Genomic DNA, 20,682 nt, shown 5'->3' with positions numbered 1-20,682 from the left:
GAAAATTGTAACATTATTTACCATAGAGACAGGGTCCTCAGTAGGCCCTTACTAGGCCCTGAACATATTACTCTTTTGTAATTTAGTACAACATTTGATGATTGTACTGTCCATCCCTTGTTATTAAACACAGTCATGTATATACATACATATATTATGTTATTTTAGTTTATTCTGAGTAAGAAAAATGATGATGTATTTTCCATCAGAGAAAGATTATGAAAATTTTAAAGTATTGGTACTTGGAAAAGTTTTATTTATTTCTAAATCCCCATGATGGTAAATGAGTTCAGCAAGGCTGTAATGGTAATGGGAATTTGAAGATCTTCCCTGCTCTTTAATAAACCTAAGAGAATTTGAAGACCTTCCCAGCTTTGAAAATAAACTCTGCCCCCTGATAGGCTGAATGTAATCCCATAGAGCCTGTGGTGCAAGGGGTTTGCTGAAGGGTGGAGCAGAACCCACAGGAAGCTGGGAGTCAGAGCTGGCTAGACTGGAGGAAGGAGAAGACGTGTCCCAGGGAATCATTCAGGTGTGTAAGTAAATATTGGTTTGTGTGAAGGCTAAAGGATGGTGTGGCTTTCTGTGATGTTGTGGCTTATTAACTTCTTTACTACTATGATGGAATCACCTTACTGGTTTTAGGATTTGATTTTCTGGTTTTTGAATAAATGTTTTACTTTTGTCTTATTTACGGAGAGTCTGTTATATTTTGCAATTGAGACCCATGCAGGTATATTTATAGTAATCGTGGGCACTGTGAATGTTGCATTGGCTCTACACAAGGCACAATGCAAAGATCTTTGAATTAGGAACTCCATTCAAATCCTAATGCTTATTAACCATGTTACCTGAAAATAAATTTAACCTAATTGGTCTGAGTTTCCTGATATGTAAAATTATTAGGATAGGGCAAATTATCTTTAAGTTCCCTTTTAATTCTAAATCTGCTCTGAATGTTAAGATTGTAGCAGACATTATTCTCTTTGTTTTTTCAAGAAGAGCATCTTTCTAAACTAAAGTAGTGATTTTGTTAAACAGCAAAACAAAACAAAGAATGAGCATTCCAAATGTGTTAAAATAAATGGGTGAGACAGACAGTTTTATATTCCTTGATATTACACTACTTATGTCATCTCCTCAATTTGAAGCTGAACTATTTGTGGTTTTTTTTTTCATTTTTCTCAAACTATTTGAGGAAGTTATTGCAAATATATTCCCGCTGATTTTGAGAGGGATTTTCCCCATGTGAAAATTTAAAGCCTTAATTTGAGTCAGAATTTGGGTTCTAATTGCAGTAATGGAAGAGACTTATCTAGTAAACAGTTAAGAATATAGAATGTGATATGTGATGGCAATTTGATATTTTTAACTATAGAATTGATGAAATATCCTTTTTTTGGCAATGATAGAATGGGGCCAAGGCAATTGTGAACATTGTCCTCCTATGAACTTTAGCTGATATCATTGAAGTTCAGTGATACTCTTTTCCTTTAAGCTCTTTGATTTCATGTTATCTTTCTATATTTTTCTTTCCTAGGCTTTCACCTTCTTTACTATTGGTTGGCTTGAAGAAAACTAGCTTTTAATTCATTCGTGAACTTCAACAAATAAAATGAGTGGTTCGGCACATAATAATCATAAACATCAATAAAACAGGTAAAGAGTGGAGGAAGCAAGTTAGGGAAATTCTCCACAAATAGCTGATCCCAGAGCCGTATTCTGCAAATTTCCCATACAAACAAGGGAACTACTTCAGGCATTTCCAATTTATCATTTTCAAGCATGATAAAAAAAGACAAAAGCAGGTTTCAGCCTCCTGGCAGAATAAGATGACTTATTCTAAGATTTTAAGTTTTGAAAGTTCAAAAGTGGAAAGTATACCTATGACAATACTACTGCAATACCTCATCACCTGAGACATAGTCAGGTGTATGAATCTCAGTGGGCAAAAGTTTTGCAAGACAGCTGGACATCTTGGAATTGTAGTCTCCTAGCTTTTCATTTACTCAAAAGAAAATAGAGGAAGCATCGCACAGGATTTGAGATTTGAGAGCAGGAAATCTGGCAGCACATGGAGCTTTAATGGGAGAGGAGCTTGGGCAAAGAGCCAGAGTGGCCAGCTGGGAAAGAACTGGCCAAAAGGGTCCAGAGATTCCAGAAATTCAGCACAACCACCATTAAATAGGTGTGAAAAGCAAATGCTTAGTGTAATCCAATATAAGTTGGATAGTACTTTTGGAGCAAGCACCTGAGCCATAGTGTACTACCCCTCTCTTCCCCCTTGTGTTGACTATGAAACCAAGCAGCTTAAGGAACCTGTTTTTCTCCTCTGTTATCTTTTCCTACCCTCCATTTAGTAAGAGCTGAGAAGATCAAACATGTCCAATTTTCCCATCCCCCACTGCTGTTGTTAATTCATAAGCTTGTTTCTCATATAAATGTTTTTGCATCATCTTTATTAAAGTCTTACTTAAAATGTGCATATATTTGATAGAAAAGGTATACATTAATTTGTTATCAAATAATATCATATTCATTATTCTATTTACCTATATATAATTCATAAAATGAGTTGATTTGCATGGAATTGGGGCAGGTATTGGGAAAGATAAGGAGGAGTCATCCTGGGAGGAAAGGAAATAGATTAGGGATTGGAGATTCTTCATTCACATTTCCAGCAATCTTTGCCTCATCATGCTCCACCTGCTTCTGGTACTACACAGTTCTCAGTACTGTCATAAGGTATTGAGGCATCACACCTTTAGATTGTGTGTCATAATTAATGCCTATGGCATTTATTCTGTGGTTTTTAAAGTGCCCTTTCAGTTTAATTAATAGGAACCACATATCATCTAAGTATGATGGTACAATATGTTCAATTTATGAACATAAAGCTAACTAGGATGAGGGTCTATAGTAGGTTTTATTTCTGAAACATTGATACTTGAAACTCAAAGTAGAGTATTTCATAATTGCATTCAACTTTCAATTCCAGAAACATTTATCAAGTATCTACCTTCAGCATGATGCTTAAAGGTCTCAAACCATCATTCCTTAGGTATAGATCTAACCATACATGAACGTAGTGAAGACATTTTGTTGGCTCTCTACTCCCTCTAAATTTCTGAAATACAATAAATTTTGTTGGCTCTCTACTCCCTTCTAAATTTCTGAAATACAGACTCCTCTGTCTGATATTTAAAAACCTTTAAATTATGGTTTTAAGATATCTTTCCAGGTCTTTTATCCTTCATGCACTCTTTATTCTAGACAAATTGATATATTTGCTTTTCCGTATGCATGTCATTACATTTCACATTTCTGCACCTTTGCACAGATTGTCTGTTCCCATTACCTTAAATATTCTTTCCCTTCAGCTTTACTCATTGAAACTCCTAGATCTCTTAACAGCTCAGTTCAATGACCAAAAGAATCTAGATGGTGTGCAGAGAGCCATGCACCTAGAGTTAGGAAGAATTGATTTTAAATCTGTTCTCAGGCACTTAATAGCTTTGTGACACTTGGCAATTGATTTAATTTCTGTATGACACAGGTTCCTTAACTGTAAAATAAGGATAATAATATCCCTTATTTCTCAGGGTAGTTTTGAAATTCTAATTAGGTAATATTCACGAAGAGATTAGTATAGGACATGGCATTCTGTAGGTGTTTATTTCCCCCCTTCTTCAATTATTGTGACCCAGCAAACATCTTTTCTTAATTCCCGAAAGTGTTAGTACTTTCCACACTTAAAATTATTTTCTACTTATATGGTCTTCATATAAACTCTAGATTTTCATCGCAGTTAACTCCCACAGATGGATTAAGCCACTGAGGCCACATCTCCAGCTCTCGATTCCTGAGACTTCGCTGAATATTCAGTGGATTCTTTTTATGATGTCATGAGCTTCAATTCCCATTCTGATATGGTCTCTGCAATATTTACAATTTCATTTATGCAATTAACATCAATTAGTTTATATGGTGATTTATTTACTGAGAAGATATAGCAAGAATAGAATTTACAAACATTTTCTACCAATGACCAAATTAAAATTTTCCCCTATACTTTATTGAGCAGTTAGATGGTGAGAACCACACCTGGAGTCATGAAAACCTGAATTCAAATCCTAACTCAGACACTGTGCGATGATGGGCAAATCACTTGTACTGTTTTACCTCAGTTTCTCCATCTGTAAGATGACCTGGAGAAGGAAATGGCAAACTAATCTAGAATCTTTGCAAAAAAATATGCCAAATGGGGTCAAGAAGAGTCAGTCATATCTGAACAACAGCAGTTTTGTATCACTACCTGGAGTAAGTGAGCCCAAACTGAAAACATTTTCTAAATAGCATTTGACCCACTAGATTTAATTATTTATTTATGTAATCACCAAATTCATTTTTAATTAAAAAAATTAATTTATTTTTTTAGTTTTCACCATTCATTTCCACAAGATTTTGAGTTACTGGTTTTCTCCCCATTTTTCCCTACTCCCCACCCCAAAATAGTGATCCTACTGAATATACCACTTCCCCAATCTGCTCTCTCCTATATTTTCCCCCATTCTTCCTCCGACTTTCTAGTAGGGCAAGATGGATTTCTATAGCTCAGTGCCTGTATATCTTATTTCCCAGTTGCACGTGAAAAACAATTTTTTTAACATTTGATTTTAAAACTTTGATTTCCAGATTCTTTCCTTTCTTGCCTCATCACTCACCCCTACTGAGAAGATAAGCGATTCAATATAGGTTGTACATGTATAGTTATGCAAAACATTTTCATAGTAGATATATTGTGAAAAACTAATGATATTTCCCTCCATCATATCCCACCCTCCACTTATTCTATTTTCTACTTTGACCCTGCCCCTTTTCAAAAGTGTGTGCTTCTAACTACCCTCTCCCCCAATCTTCCCTCCCTTCTGTCATCCCCTCTCTTATCCCGTTTCCCCCTACTTTCCTGTAGGGCAAGATATCCAATTGAGTATGTATGTTATTCCCTCCTTAAGCCAATTTCACTAAGAATAAGGTTGAACCATTCCCTTTTGCCTTCCTGTTCTTCCTTCCCATGATATCAGTTTTCTCTTGCCTTGTTTATATGAGATAATTTGCCCTATTCTATCCCTCCCTATCTCCTCTCATTATATTCCTCTCACTTCTTAATTTTATTTTTTTGATATCATCCCATCCTATTCAACTGATCCTGTGCCCTCTGTCTATGTATACATGTACACACACATATATATACACACACACAAATATGTATTTATACACACATACACCTTCCTATACATACATACATACATACATACATATATATATATATATATATATTCTCTTCAACTATCCTTATGCTGAGAAAAATCTCATGAGTTACAATTATCATTTTTCCATGTAGGAAGGTAAATAGTTCAACTTTAATAAGTTCCTTATGGTTTCTTTTTCCTGTTTACCTTCTCATGCTCCTCTTGTTTTTGTATATGAAAATCAAATTTTCTGTTCAGCTGATTTTTTTTTCATCAAGAATGCATGAAAATCCTCTATTTCATTGAATGACTGTATTTTCCTCTGAAGGATTATACTCAGTTTTGCTGGATAGGTGATCCTTTGTTTTATTCCTACCTCTGTTTTACCACCAGAATATCATATTCCAAGCCCTTTGATCCCTTAGTGTAAAAGCTTCTAGATCTTGTGTTATCCTGCTTGTGTTTCCACAATACTCAACTTGTTTCTTCCTGGCTGCTTGTAATATTTTCTCCTTGACCTGGGAACGTTCTTGTTTGTCTATAAAATTCCTAGGAGTTTTCTTTCTGGGATCTTTTCAAGAGGTAGTTGATGAATTCTTTCAATTTCTATTTTGCCCTCAGGTTCTAGAATATCAGGGCAATTTTCCTTGAAAATTTCTTGAAGGATGATTTCTATGTCCTTTTTTTTCTGATCATGGCTTTCAGGCAGTCCAATAATTTTTAAATTATCTCTCCTGGATCTATTTTCCAGTTCAGTGGTTTTTCCAATGAGATATTTAATATTGCCTTCTATTTTTTCATTTGTTTGGATCTGTCTTAACGTATCTTGATTTCTCATAAAATCATTAACTTCCATTTGCTCCAATCTAATTTTGAAGGAATTATTATCTTCAGTGAATTTTTGAAATTCTTTTTCCATCTGGCCAATTTTTCTTTTTAAGGAATTCTTCTCCTCATTGGCTTTTTGGGCCTTTTTTTGCCATTTGACTTAGTCTATTTTTTAAAGTGTTAATTTCTTCAGTATTGTTTGGGTCTCCTTTAGCAGACTGTTGACTCACTTTTCTTGATTTTATTGCATCATTCTCATTTCTTTTCCCAATTTTTCCTCCACTTCTCTTTCTTGATTTTCAAAATCCTTCTTGAGCTGCTCCATGGCCTGTAATCGGTTCATATTTTTCTTGGAAGCTTTTGAAGCAGGAGTTCTGACTTTGTTGTCTTCCTCCCGTTCCATCCTTTGATCCTTTTTTCCCTAAAAAAGGATTCTATGGGCTTATAGTGATTCCTCAGCTTGCTCATTTTGCCAGTCAATTACTTGACTTTTGAGCTATTTGCCACAGTAGAACTCTGATTCCAGAGTGGAGAGAGCTTTGTCCCAAATTGCTGGGGTTTTTGCAAATGTTTTCAGAGATCTGAGGAGGGTGTACTTTCTACCATACTGGCACACTGGTGTTTCTCACTCCAGGACTACCACCCAAGATGGTGGCACAGATCCAAGCAGGTTAAAGCAAGAGTGATTACCCTCTGAATGATCTCTTGGTCTCCCTGTGATCTACAGGCCAAGAGCTCTGGAGGCAGTCATGCCACAGCAGCTGCAGCTGCTGGGCCTCTGCCACCTCTCACCCTGGGTGCAGGTGCTGGACCACGCTCCTCAGTCCTGCTGTTTTGACAGAGTTCCTCACTGGACTTTTCCTTTGTCTTTGGCATTTATATGTTGAGAAGTCTGGAAACTGCCACAGCTGCTGGCGATTCACTCTCTTGAAGTCTGCTCTGGCTGCTGTTGGTCAGGGCTGCCCTGTGACTGAAACTGTCATAGCTCACATGGGACTGTGCACAGTTCCCAGCCAGCTGTGATAGATCCTTCCTGTCAACCTACCAGGCTGTTTTCACCAGGAGATTTGTTTCTCTCTGTCACTTTGTAGCTTTTGTAGCTCTAAAATTTGTTTAGAGTCATATTTTACAGGTACTGGAAGTGGTTGTGGGGGGAGCTCATGTAATTTCCTGCTTCTACTCCACCATCTTGGCTCCACCCCTGATTTATTTTCAAATGAAGCATAGATAAGGGTTGGATGGATCAGTATCACAGCCTCTGCTGGTCTGGCTCAAGCAGATTATTCTTCAGTGACTCAGTTGCTACTAAGAAATTTTAGTATCAATTCTCTATCTCATGTATTTCTGCCATTGCTGTTTGTCTTTTGAGGCTAACAAGGTCATTCACCAAAGACAGGAAGTATAGACCCAACAGAAATAGAAATAATAGTAGAGTCATATCTGCATGGTGGCAAGCTCTGTTGGTCCACCAAGGATTTACCAGTCATCTGTGTATCTTCACTTGAACACCATCATCATGAAAGAGGAAGAACCCTTTATTTGGTCATTTCATGCCTTTGATTACAACATTTCTTCTATTTATCAAATGATTGAGGTGAGGGGGAGGAACTAATTATGAAATCTGTGCTTTTTCCAGATTGGAGAACAAAACCCTTGCATTACATGTCATCATGTCCTTCTAGAATCAGGCTTGCTAGCTTTTCCCACATGAGGAATACATATATTCATCAGTTATCCATTAAATTAACCCCCACCTGCACCCCACCACCCCGCCACACACACACAGAGCTTTCCACCACCATCAGCAATCAACAGGAATGTAAGCCTCTCGAGGATGAGGACTGTTTTATATGTCTTTATAGGTTAAGATCCTAGTAAAGTGCTGTATAAAGCAGAGGCCAGCCATATTAAGAAGTGAATAAATACTCATTGAATGCATGAAGGGATGATAATAACAAAAAAAGGAAGTAGTTCCATCTTTTTAAAAAATTAAAATATTGAGAAAAAAGAAATATATATATATATATATTTCTTTTTAAAAGACATTTATTCTGTCTTACTATTTACTTCTTTATTACTACAGAATTTCTTAATTATATCAATGGTTCCCCTCCTTTTTCAGTCTTCACATTTCTAAAAAGTGACCTCCTTCCTCGACTGTATTCTTTAGGAGTCTCTTTTACTCAGAGGATCACTATGAAGTTATCTGACTTTAACAAACTTCTTCATAACTTGTCCCTCACCTAACTTCGCACTACTTCCCTCCATGTATAATATGATCCAGTGACATGACCTCCATGCTGTTACCTTCATAAGAGTACAGTTCCTTACTCCACATGTTTTCCTTGTCTTTTCCCCATGGCTGGAATTCTCTCCCTCTACATCTACACCTCGAGTTAAGTTTTAGCTAAAACCTCTTCTGCAATAAACCTTTCTAGCACCATCCCAACCCTTTTATTAGTGTCTTCCACCTGATATTACTTGGAAATTATTCTGTGCATATATATTCTTTATAAGTAGTAGTAATTGTGCATGGTTTTCCCCCTCTTATTAGAATTCTTTATTTGTTGGCACTGTTGCATTACTTTGTATCAGTACCTGTTTGCTTTTTAATTGACTGTCTACTTCCTCTTTGCACTGGCAACCAATTCCATCCTGAGTCTATCAAGGTGCCACCTAATAGTTGTTATAAAGTCTATGAACTATTTTTTTTTCTGGTGCCCAAAACACAATTCCTTTCTTTCAAAAATTTTCTCTCCTCTTGAACCTCTCATCAAATTTCTGTTATTTTATAGTTTACATGAACAGTAAAGATCATAGTCTTAGGTTTAGAACATGAAGGGACCATTACACCCTTTTTAAATAGATGAGGCTTTGAAAGTTTAGATGACTTGCCCAATAACATATAGGTATCAAATAGCAGAAGATAAGATTGGAACCCAGTTCCATTGATATCAATGACAGCACTTTTTTACCACTATATCACAGTGACTCATTCCTCCACTGCTTCCTCTACCTGCTGACATCTTGCATATCTAAAGCCTTCCAATGTCACCTTTTTCATAAAGATTTCTTAGACCTCCCCAGTTCATCTCCTTCCAAGCTCTCATACAATAGCATTTTGTATTTCTCCTCCTCCTCCTTTTTCTTCTTCTTGTTGTACATGCTATATTTCCCTCAAATAATCTAAACTTGATAGTAAGACACATCATAATCATCATTATAATCATATTCCTATTTGTCTCATTAAACCCATATGCTATATATTAATGTTACATTCAGACTTGTGACTCCTCTGGTGAGAACATTTCCTTTATCAGCCTACATTTGTTACTACTCTGCAGTTTTATTCTTAGAAATTTACCTGCGCAGAAATAACTTGCCATGTAATCTCGAGCAAGTTACTTAACACCGATTGCTAAAAAAACAAAACAAAAACAAAACAAAACAAAACAAAAAAAAACAGAAATTTACCCGTGATGCTGAAAGATTAAATGATACTTCCTGGGTCACACCCTCAGTATATATCAGAGGCAAGACTTGGATCCACATCTTCTGGACTTTATATTAGCTTTCTAGTCAGCATGCCAAACTGTCTTCTTTTGTTGTCATGATAGCTTTCACAAATTGAATTTGTTGAAATGTCAAGGCTCGGGGACAAAAAAGATAAAGCAGGAATCCAATTCCTGAAAATGAGGCACAAGGCAGGGCTCAGCCATGCAGAAAGAACTCAAGAATCCATTTAGTATAACTGAAGCAGAGAATGAGACATCAAGAGTGAGACCAAGAGATCAACTGTATGCTGAATTGGTGAGTTTGTAGTCTATGGGTCCTTATATTCATGTCAGGCAAAAAGATCTGGTGCTCAACCAATACGTCATATGCTCATAGACTTTAGAGACAGGAGGGAGTATAAAGATCCCTGAGTCCTATTCTCTTCTTTTGTGCCCACAAATACTATTTTCAAATGAGGAAATGGGAAAAAAATAGAACAAGCAATATAGTAAAATGAAATGAACATTAGCTTGAAAGGCAGAGAATCTGGGTTCACATACCATTTCTGCTACTAACATTGTGATCTGGGGTATGTCATTAAAGCTGCCTAAAACCCAATTTCTTCACCTGCAGAATTAATGATTAGACTAGGTTGCTTTCCACCTCTCTAACTACAACCTTAAGCATAGAAACTTAAATAATGTTCTCAAAATCACACAAATAGCAGAATTGCAATTCAAACTAAGGACTTTAGACTGCAAATCCGTTTTGGGAGGTCTGTCCCCAGTTTCAGTGGTTAGGAAGATAGAGGTATATATATAGTAAATAAATAATTATAAGTACGATCTGGCTGGATGTGTTTGGGGAGGGGAAAGGGAGGAAAATAATTTTTAGGGATAAAGAGATTGACTAAGGAAGTAATTTTTTCATAAAAAAAAAAGATATTTCAAGCTTCCATAAAGCACGACACAAATCATATCCACCAGCAATTTATGAGAATGGAAAATGAAGAAATAACGTCTCCTGACAATGATTTGGCTGTATTCATTAAGCCCATAAAATTGTCTGAACTCACTATTGCAAATAGATACCATAATATGCTTTTACATCAATTTTGATTTATTGAAGTGCCTCATAAGAGACCTCTGAGCACATCTACATATTGCAATATTAAGGTTGATATGAGAGCCATAAAATCTCCTCTAAAGGAAAAAAAAAGTCCAAGTGCAAAAAAGTTTGTTATTATTATTTTAAAGTCATATCCTGAAGGAAAACAGCATTGCACTTATTTTGACCCCAAAGGGGAAGATGAGCCTCAAAACTGCATTCATATACCAAGAAAATCTTTTCCCTTTGATAGTGCCAGCCCAGGAATGTGAACCAGGGGATTTTCAGCAGACCATGAAATTTCACAATTAATTTAATGAATTAAAGCTTTTTAATTAAAGCAATCATTAATCCTTGATTAAACATAAATCAATACCCCATTTCCAAACTGAGGAGTTGTTTACTATGAAAGCAGAAGCAAAGAAGTTGATCAAGTAAAAGGAGATAAGCACTCTATTAGTCTGTTTCTCTAAATATTTCTAAACTACCACCTACCCTTTACCTTAGATTATGATAACCTTGGCTATATTACTTAGACCTAGAGTAAACTTTTTTGAAGTTTTGCTTTAACAGTTGAATATGTTGGCTTTCTTTTGGGTTCCTAAAAGTATTTGTGTCCTTGCCAAGTAGTCCTATCTTTCCAGTTAACTACCCAAGAATGGTTTAATTATTTTGTTGAATTTGCACATCTATTGTATTTCAGGAGCACTTCAGGGTTCCCAGGATGCCAGGCAAATTCTGGAGTTTGATAATATTGTCCCAAATATACATATGGATTAGTACACAATGAGTTAATCTACCCCTCCTCACCTTGATTTTGGTAAGACATATGTATGTAGATGAATAGATACCCACACATACACACATACATATATATATGTATGTGTATATATATATACATACATACATATATATGAATAGATAGGTAGATAGATAATTATATATATATATATATATGTTTAATTTATATCATTTCCCCAAGATATGGAGACAACAAAAGTATAATGCATCTATCATGCCATATTCTGCAGCAGATACAAGGGTACCTCTAACTGGACTGGAGAATTCTATGGCTACTGTCTTTGTCTAAGGTCCTTATGACGCAGCAGTTGATTCATTAAACAAAACTTCCTTTGCAATAGAAATAACCATTTAATTGATAAAAGTACAAGCTTAATGATGTTCTCTTTCACATTCTTCTTAGAAATAATCTTTATAAAATTTGTTGTTAGAAATTCTTTCATATATTTATTCAACATGAGAGGCATTTGACTAGGTGATTGGGGAGGAAAAACATCAATTATATACTCCATGCACTGTAGAAGCTTATAGTAAAATGAGGGTAATAGATCTTGAACATAAAAAGCAAGTATTACAAATGAAAATGTTAGAGGTGTGTAGAAGAAATGGAGAAAATAATCAGACTTCACTGAAATAAAATATTCATTTCTCTATTGCTTAATAACTTAAACTTTTCAGTGATTTTCAGTGGACTAAAGGAATTAAAATTAGCCACAAAGTTTGACAAGTAAACATTGTTAAGGATATTAACTGAGAAATTAATTCTACTTTTTTTAACGAGCTTGTCCTTCATCACCAATAGTATTACTATAAACTATTTCAATTAGGGAAAATTCATTTTGATCTTGGAGGAGGGTTTACAGCGAAAGAAGGGAAGAGTTAGTGCAGAAAACAGTTCAACTTTATGTGCATTTCTGTCAGGAGAGTAGAAATTCTGTTCACCAGAAAATCTGGCCTTTGTCACAATGAATATTAAGGAGAAAAGTGGGTCTTACAAGATAGGCACTACAGGGGATACGAACATGGAGATGTCAGGGCCTGGGGATGATTACATCACGCTAGTAATATCTTTAAAAAAGCAAATCTTGGACGTTAAGATCACTCTTACAAGGAACATATAAAAAGAAAAAAAATTCTTTTCTCTCACCCATTCCTGTACATCATTATGCAGAGAAAAAGCCATATTATCCCTGTGTGAGCTATAACTCTATTCATCTCCCTCACAGGAGTACAATCAGTGATAGAGAATACAAGTAGTCTGAGTATAACTGCTCTCAAAATTTGCTAAAATATTTTATTCAACTGTGATCATGACTTTTGATTATTCACATTAGATATATGCAGAGATGTTAGGGAGGAGCAACTTGGTTTGAAATATGATTAGGGTTGCTGAAGGAGATAAAGAATAATTTGCAGTGCAAATGAAGGGGACCTCTCAGAGCCAAAGCTCCTCGTTTTGGAGCCTGATTCTTTCATTACAGTATGATTTTTCAAGTCACAAAACTCCTTAGAATCAGTTTTAAAAATTAGTGAACCAGGACAGATCAAACTAGATTACCTTGCAGTTTCTTCCCAGATTTAAAATCATGTTATTTTATGTCCTTTAGATCCCCTCTACATTTCTTAAAGGAAGGGTAAGAACAAACCATGTGCATATAATAAGAGGAGAATATAAGCAACATTTGAATAAGAGATTAATTATAATTCTCTTTCTTATAGCTTAGATCCCAAAGTTAAATCACACAATATGTTTCATTAAAAAAAAGTCTTATTGGCACAACAATACTGTCAGATTGAATTAGATTGCCACTTAAAAACAGAAGCAAGGTTGCCATGCCCTAGCAACAAGTAAAATATGATATTAAATGAATGTTACTGGTTGATAGAGAATCATAGAATTCATGGAGCATCATAGAAAAGTGGACTTCAGCTATTATTGTAAAACTGAGAATGGTGTTGGGCAGTTTCCATGGACCAGCTATGAGAATTGCTTGCTATTGTAGTATGAACATACTCTTGTCTCCCTGCTGTTCATATTTGAAGATACTGCTGCTAGTAGTGATTGCTTTCAATATAATCAAGTACAGTTGACTAGGTGAAGGCATAAGGATATCCATTGCTACCCTGGTGCTATGCATAAGAATCTAAATGCTGTAAGTATGTAACCAGATCTTGTAATGGACTTAATTTTCGTACATCTAAAAGAAAAATACTACTTGTGACTGATTGTAAAATTAATGTGACAAACATTAAAATAAATCTATTTTAAAATATTAGAATGTCATGAATAGTGTTAGATTCATTAACAGTGTTAAGTGGTCTATTGATTGATTTTTCTTTGTCATAAGGGAGGACTCCCTGAGGGTGGGTTGGGTAAATCTGGAAATGATCATGATAAAAGAGAGGAATCAATAAAACTTCTCTTAAAAGGAAAAATTAAAAATAAACTTTGAGAGACGAGTAATATTATTAAGTCTTTACCTTACTGTCATAGAAATATCTGTATCTTTGTACAGATCCATTTCAATTGATCTTTCTGAATCATAACATTAAAAAATTTAGGTTTTATAAATGACAATCTACTGTGATATTCCCTTTGTTTAGTAAGTTCATGTAAAAAGAGATTTAAAAAAAGTAAAATACATTCTAGAATTTTGCCAGGAATCAGTATCAATCTCAATGACCTATGTGATAGTAATGGCAATTAAAGATTCCCCTGTATTGGCTTGGTTTTCAAATTGATTGTGTTAAAACCCAGAGCTTCTTAATCCCACCTGTGGGATGGACTTGTTGATGTGAAAAGAAAGTCCTGAACTGGGAGGAGCTGGTGACGTAGATTTGGAGACACAAGAGAGAGGTGGAAGATCTTTTTTGGAAGCAGCACTTCGTGGAGAGAGAGAGGCTAAGAGAATTGCTGGTGGCCGCTTTGAATTGCCCTGGACTTTTGAGACCTGCCCCCTGAGCTGCCAAGGACTGAGGAGACATGGCTGTTTTGCTGGTACTTTGTCTGTCTGTTTTGATGTTATTTTGCCAGATTTGTCCACTGGTGAAAGACAGTCCTTTTGTTGAAGAAGTCCTGGAACCTGGCTGTTCACTAAGAAGCCCTGAGACTGTCCTGCAGACAGAGAGTGAATACTGTCCACTGGTGAAGGACAGTGCTGTTGTTGCAGGGGTCTGGGAGCCTTTCTGTTGGTTCAGAAGCCCTGAAGAAGGATTTTCTTGTTGTATGTTTACAGAAATCCTGGGAGAGGGCTTTGCTAATGTGTTCAGGGGTTCTAGGACTGTTCTACAGACAGAGGATAAATTCATGAAGGGATTGGCAATGTATCTTATGGCCTTGCTAAGCCTTGTCTCCCCAGGAACTAAGATTGCTGAGAACTTGCCTCATGTCAAGATGAAGAAAAGACCTCCATTTGGGTATTAAGTGCTGTGTTTAAACTTGATGTACATCTGGGGTAGATTCAATTGTGATCCAGGGGTGGGGAACTTTTGACCTTATTGTGCTCTGTGATTGACAAATGAAGGTACTTTACTTATGTTTGGAAACTAATCTCCATTTGAGAAGAGGGGTTTTGTGGTGGACCAAATGAAGGTATAGCCTAGGGGTGGAGAAGTATTTAGAACAGGGACTTTGTAATTGATTGAATGATTGGAAGGTCCTGGGGTGGGGTAGTCCTTGGAGATTATTTAATCACACTTAGTAAATGCTGTATTTTGAATGATGTCATGTTTTGATCTTCTCTGTTCTGGGTTTGTTACTGAATAAAATGGAGAGCACCTATGCTGGTATTTTGAACCTGGGAAGTTGCCTTTCTTTTGGCATTACATTACAACCTATAACTTCATGAATCTACCTTCCTTTATTTTATTTTTTGAAAACAAGCAAAGCTTTTGATATATCTTTCTTTACTATAGGTAGTGATAAAATTAAGCCAAAAAAAGTTTTCTACATAGATCACAATTATAATGTAATACATACAAATTATAATATAATATATAAAGGTATCTGGCTATTTTACCATTCCCAACTTCTTAGAGCCATCTCCTTAATAACACCTCCTATACCATTGTATTTAAAGCTGGAGTTTTTGTTTGTGTGTGTGTGTGTGTGTGTGTGTGTGTGTGTGTGTGTGTGTGTGTGCATGTGTGTAGGAAATCTCTCTAACAGTCTAGTGAAAGCTATGAACCCCTCCTCAAAATAGTGTTTTTAATGCAAGATAGAAGATAACATTAAATTTAGTTAGAGTTTTGTGAAAATAAAGATGTAATTTTCCAATTTCATAGGCCACTCAGAATCCCACTCATGGAATTCTTCAGAACCCTGGTCCGCAGAATAAGAAATTTATCTAAGAGGATCAACTACTTCAATGTCCTGGGGTATCTTTTGATTCAAATTCCATTGAAAACCTAGGGGTGTATTGAAGTCTAGACCTAAAAAAATATAGAATTATCTCACAGGTACATTTACTATGCATTATAAATATGAAGAATTAAAGAATATGTCAGAATCTTGCTAATCTGATGCCAAGTCATGTAAAATATGTGATTTCAGCCAAAAATATGTATCAATATATTGAAACTTTTTAGAAAATATATTTTTATATATAATTTTACTTTTTCTCAGTTAATTTGCTGTAGAATATATTGTATTTCCAATAACTTAGTGTCTTTTATCTTACCTTTTAACTGATTATTTTATTGTGTATTATCTTCCCAACTAAATAAGAAGCTCTTTGGGGCTCAGTGTCCTTTTCAGCAATCTGTAGTCCTAATGAACCAATATCCTAATACATATCCAGTGTAGTTGCAAGAACAAGTCCTTGTAAGTATATCTCAAGTAGAACTGTTTATGTTAGATAGGTCATGGATTTATGTATATATAAACATATTTATATACATTATGTGCATATATATAGATACATATCTGTATCTTATCTATTTAGGTTAGTAATATGCAGGTGCAGTATGCTAAAGGTATCTGGCTGTTAACTGGAGAGAAAAGGAAATCATTTTAGAGATTAAAGATACTGACTGAGGAACTTTGATTAATTATAATTTCATTTAAACTTTGATTAGAAATACTTTTCTCTCTATATAAACATCTATGTAGATACATGAATGTAGACATACTTAATTTTTTAAAGCTTCTCTGAGTTTCTGTTTCTCTCAGAATTCCTGTCTCCATCTCACATATTATACATAATAACTTTGTCTACTGTTGTATTTGAGAATTTTCTGATTGCTTCCTCTTTATAACTTGTACAACCTTAAAGGATAACATATAGACAGATAAATTCTGAAGGATAGCTCAAATGTATTTGAGTCACATTTTAAGACTAGAAGAACAGATAAGCCTTTAATGAAATGATTATATTGATGATGAAGATGATAACAATAGGCTATGTTTATATAGTAATTACTATGCACCACACAATATGCTAAATACTTTAAAATTATTCTTTTATTTGATCCTTACAACAACTCTGGGAGGTTGGTGCTATTTTTACCTCCATTTTACAAATAAGAATATTGAATGAAATAGGGGTTAAGTAACTTTTCCAGGGTCACAGAACTAGTGTCTGAGGAGAGACTTAAACTACTGACTCCAGGCCCAGTATTCTATCTAATACCATCTAGCTAAACAAACACCACAAAACATGAACTTAGACAAAAATAAAGCAAAAAGAAATTTAGATAATACCTTCTTTCTTCACCAACAAAAACAGTGGAGATTCCAAAGCAGAGTAGGGGGGAGGAAAGTCATGACAGAACCTCATAAGTAAAGGCCTTTTAAGTATGAATGTACAAAGCACATGCATCAAGCAAAGCAGCATGTCTCTGGTGACACTATAGACACTCTCTGGGTATTGGTACTTAATGAAAATATGAATTTTCATAATAATAAACCTCTTAGGCTGAAATGGAACTCACTCTTTATAGAAGACAGCATGAAAATACATCAGGGACCATCGAGCAATAGCAATTTTATATATTGATTCATCTATAGACCTGGTCAGCTATAACATACTCAAAAAATACTCTATAACTATGTTATTTTGAACTTTAAAAATATTGCCCAAGAGTAATATTTCAGTACAAAAGAATAGAAATTATTGTTTATTAAACTGTGAACTTATGTTGTATACAAGGTATGTGTCCTTTTTTTCTGTGTACCCAACTAAACATTATTCTGCTGTCTCATATTTTGAAAAAAAAATTAATGTTCTTTTCTTTTTTTTATCATTATTTTCATGACACCAGTATGATACTGATAACAACCACTATGAATATGCATGCATATTTCCAGGGTAGATTTTCAAAATATAATAAACTCTCTCCCTGAAAGGCAAAACAAAATATTAATTTGGAACATCATTAGGACACCAGGAGGTAAGATTTAACATGGTACTTATCACTAATCCAGGGAGTGCCAATGTCTTAAATGTCTGTTAGGTCTCCCCACAAACAAGTTCCCTAGGCAAGACTTCTCCCTCAGCCCACGCAGGCTGCTTCTCTCTCTGTGTTCTGTTTCTCTCTCCCCTCCTTGTGCAAGCTCCTCTCACACACTGGGCTCTATGTGACTCAAGCTCCATGTGATCACAGGCTCCAAGTAATCACAAACTCCATATGTTAGGCCTATTAACGGGTGGGGATCTTCCTCTTCCATTAACATTACAATAACCCACCTACTCTACCAGCCCAGTTCATCAAAGTGAAAGATCTTTTTGTGATAAATGAATTTAGACAAGTAAAACCAATCAGTAAGTTAACTTATGTTAATGAACTCTAAATCAATAGTTCTAAAGTGTATATATTTTTATCTTTATTCATATATCTGCAAAGATGTGGGAACACTGTTTTATCATCAGTATTCTGAAGTTACAATTGGTCAATACATCGATCACAATCCTGAAATCTTCTAAAGGAGCTTTTCTTTACATCATTGTTGACATTGGGCAGATTGTATGTTGTTCTGCTCATTCATTCCACATTCATGCGGGTCTTCCCAGGTTTTTTTGACTCCAGTATGTTCACCATTTTTTTATGATACAGTAATAGTCCATTATATTCATGTACCATAATTAATTTAGTCAGACCCTAATTGATGGCTACTTACTTTGTTTTAAATTTTTAGTTGTAACAAAAATGCAAATATATGTATACGTAAGTTTTACAGAACAAATGCAGATATATGCATGTAAATATATGCATGTATATATACACATATACATAGGTGTCTATATGTATGTGTGTACATATGTGTGTGATCATACTATTTCACTGGCCTACTAATAATACATTAGTGTGCATGTAGTCCTAGGGACACTTCAACAATTGCCATTATTCTCTTTTGTCTTTTTTTGCTGATCTGATAGATGAGATAAAATCAGAGTTGTTTTAATTTTCATTTCTCTTATTGTTGATTATTTGAAACATTTTTTTTGTTTACAGAATGATTTTCTTGTGAAAATTATCAGTTTATACAATTATAATTGCATATTGGATCAACTAGTTCTTGTTTTGAATTATATATACATTATCTTATGTATACATTATATACATTATATAAACAAATATGCGTGTGTATATGTATGTGTGTGTGTATATATATATATATATATAAACATTATCAATTCATTATATATCTTGGATGTTAAAATTTTATAAGGGAAATTTGCTATAAATATTTTCCCACAATTATTTCCCTTTAATTCTAACTGCATTTGTTGCTATGTCATACCCTTAGATAAAACTTATCAGGATAAGTGCTTTCTGTGTAGTGTAATACTTTGACTTCTATTTATATCATCACAGTCTTAGCAGATAGCTTTTTTTTGCCAGTTAGTGAGTTTAATGAAGGAGAAGGAATGACAGTTGGCAAGCTGGGCAGAACTGCCCACTCCCTCTCCCCAAGAACATCTCCTCCTCCCAGAGAAGAGATGATACAAAGTGCCAGTTCTGAGTTTGATAGAGGAGAAGAGACAGTTGGAACCTAGGATGTGGCTGCCTGGGCAGTCAGAGGTCAAAGAGGGTAGACATCATTTCTGGCTGACTCATACACTTTTCGATACTGTGGAGTCGAGCGGATGCCAAAGCTCTGACCTCCTCCTTAAAGCGCCGGTACCCTTCTTTGGTGAGCCGCCACCGACAGCAGTGAGGACGACTGGTAGTGGTCCCTTTCTCTGGGCTCACTGGGGCCTTCTCAAAACTGCCTCAAAAGCAGAGGTTGTGGAGAACAGTGTTTTTCCAGCCCTCTGGAGCTGTCTGGAAAAAGGGGAAGTGCTGTCGGGTGAAATTGTAGATCTCCTGGACATTGAGTCCTTTTGAAGGGCTGTTTTTCAGTGCCAGGGAGGTTAGCTGACAGTAATTAAGTGGGGGTCTGGGCCACCGGGCCCCTGTCTAGGTGCCCACATGTTGCCGACAGCCTCAGAGAGATCCCACTTTGGGGGATGATATGAGGGTCATGGAGGTATCCTCATCTTTCTCCTCTTCTGAGAACTCTTTTTGGGGGGTGGAGGCCTGGGGCTGCTGGCTGGTGGAGGCCTGGAGCAGCTCGCTGGTGGAGGCCTGGGGTTGCTGGCTAGTGGAGGCCTGAGGTTGCAAGCTGTCCTCTGAGAAAGAGGTATTTTCTTCCTCTTTAGGGGATGGAGGGTTATGGACCAAATCCATTTCCTTTGAAGTCTGCCTCCCAGCAGGAGGACATACTATGTTGAGATCCACCCACATCCATAAATTAGACTCCACGGGAGTATCTTGGGGTAGCTGGTCAGTGGTGGTCGCTAGCTTCAGCTCCTCATTCATTTTCCAGTCCAGCAGACCTGGGATCTTTCCATGTAGGCTCTCCCAGAACTCACGATTCTGGACATTTGAATTCATTTTGGGAGGAGAGAGGAGAGAAACATAGCTCCAAGCAGAGATCCAGCCCCTTTGGCCTCTGCCCTGAGCTCCACACAGGTGGAGGACAAAGCCTTTAACTTCTTAGTATTTCAGAGTGATTCCAGATAGCTTTCTTAATAACAGAGAATGGGCACAATAATCCAGTCACCTTCCTATGTGACCTCAGATCACTTGATCTGTTTCTGTTATATCAGTATTATAAATTATCATTTTCCCAAAGCATAATAATCCACAATGCCTTTTCCATGAATGTATTTTGCTTTAACATTGATTATAATCATCATCATCATCATCATCATCA

At 35.9% G+C, this 20,682-nt stretch overlaps 1 pseudogene; it reads right to left on the bottom strand.

Annotated features, from left to right (window-relative positions):
- Window positions 1-19,499: 19,499 nt before the first annotated feature.
- Window positions 19,500-20,360, bottom strand: LOC138145646 (forkhead box protein R2-like; annotated as a pseudogene).
- Window positions 20,361-20,682: the final 322 nt, after the last annotated feature.

The sequence above is a fragment of the Petaurus breviceps genome, unplaced genomic scaffold (genome assembly GCF_028583685.1).
Source record: "Petaurus breviceps papuanus isolate PSGF00001 unplaced genomic scaffold, PetGlider_PUasm1.0 90743, whole genome shotgun sequence".
Classification (NCBI taxonomy): Eukaryota; Metazoa; Chordata; class Mammalia; order Diprotodontia; family Petauridae; genus Petaurus; species Petaurus breviceps.
This window is presented reverse-complemented; position numbering and strand designations above follow the sequence as displayed.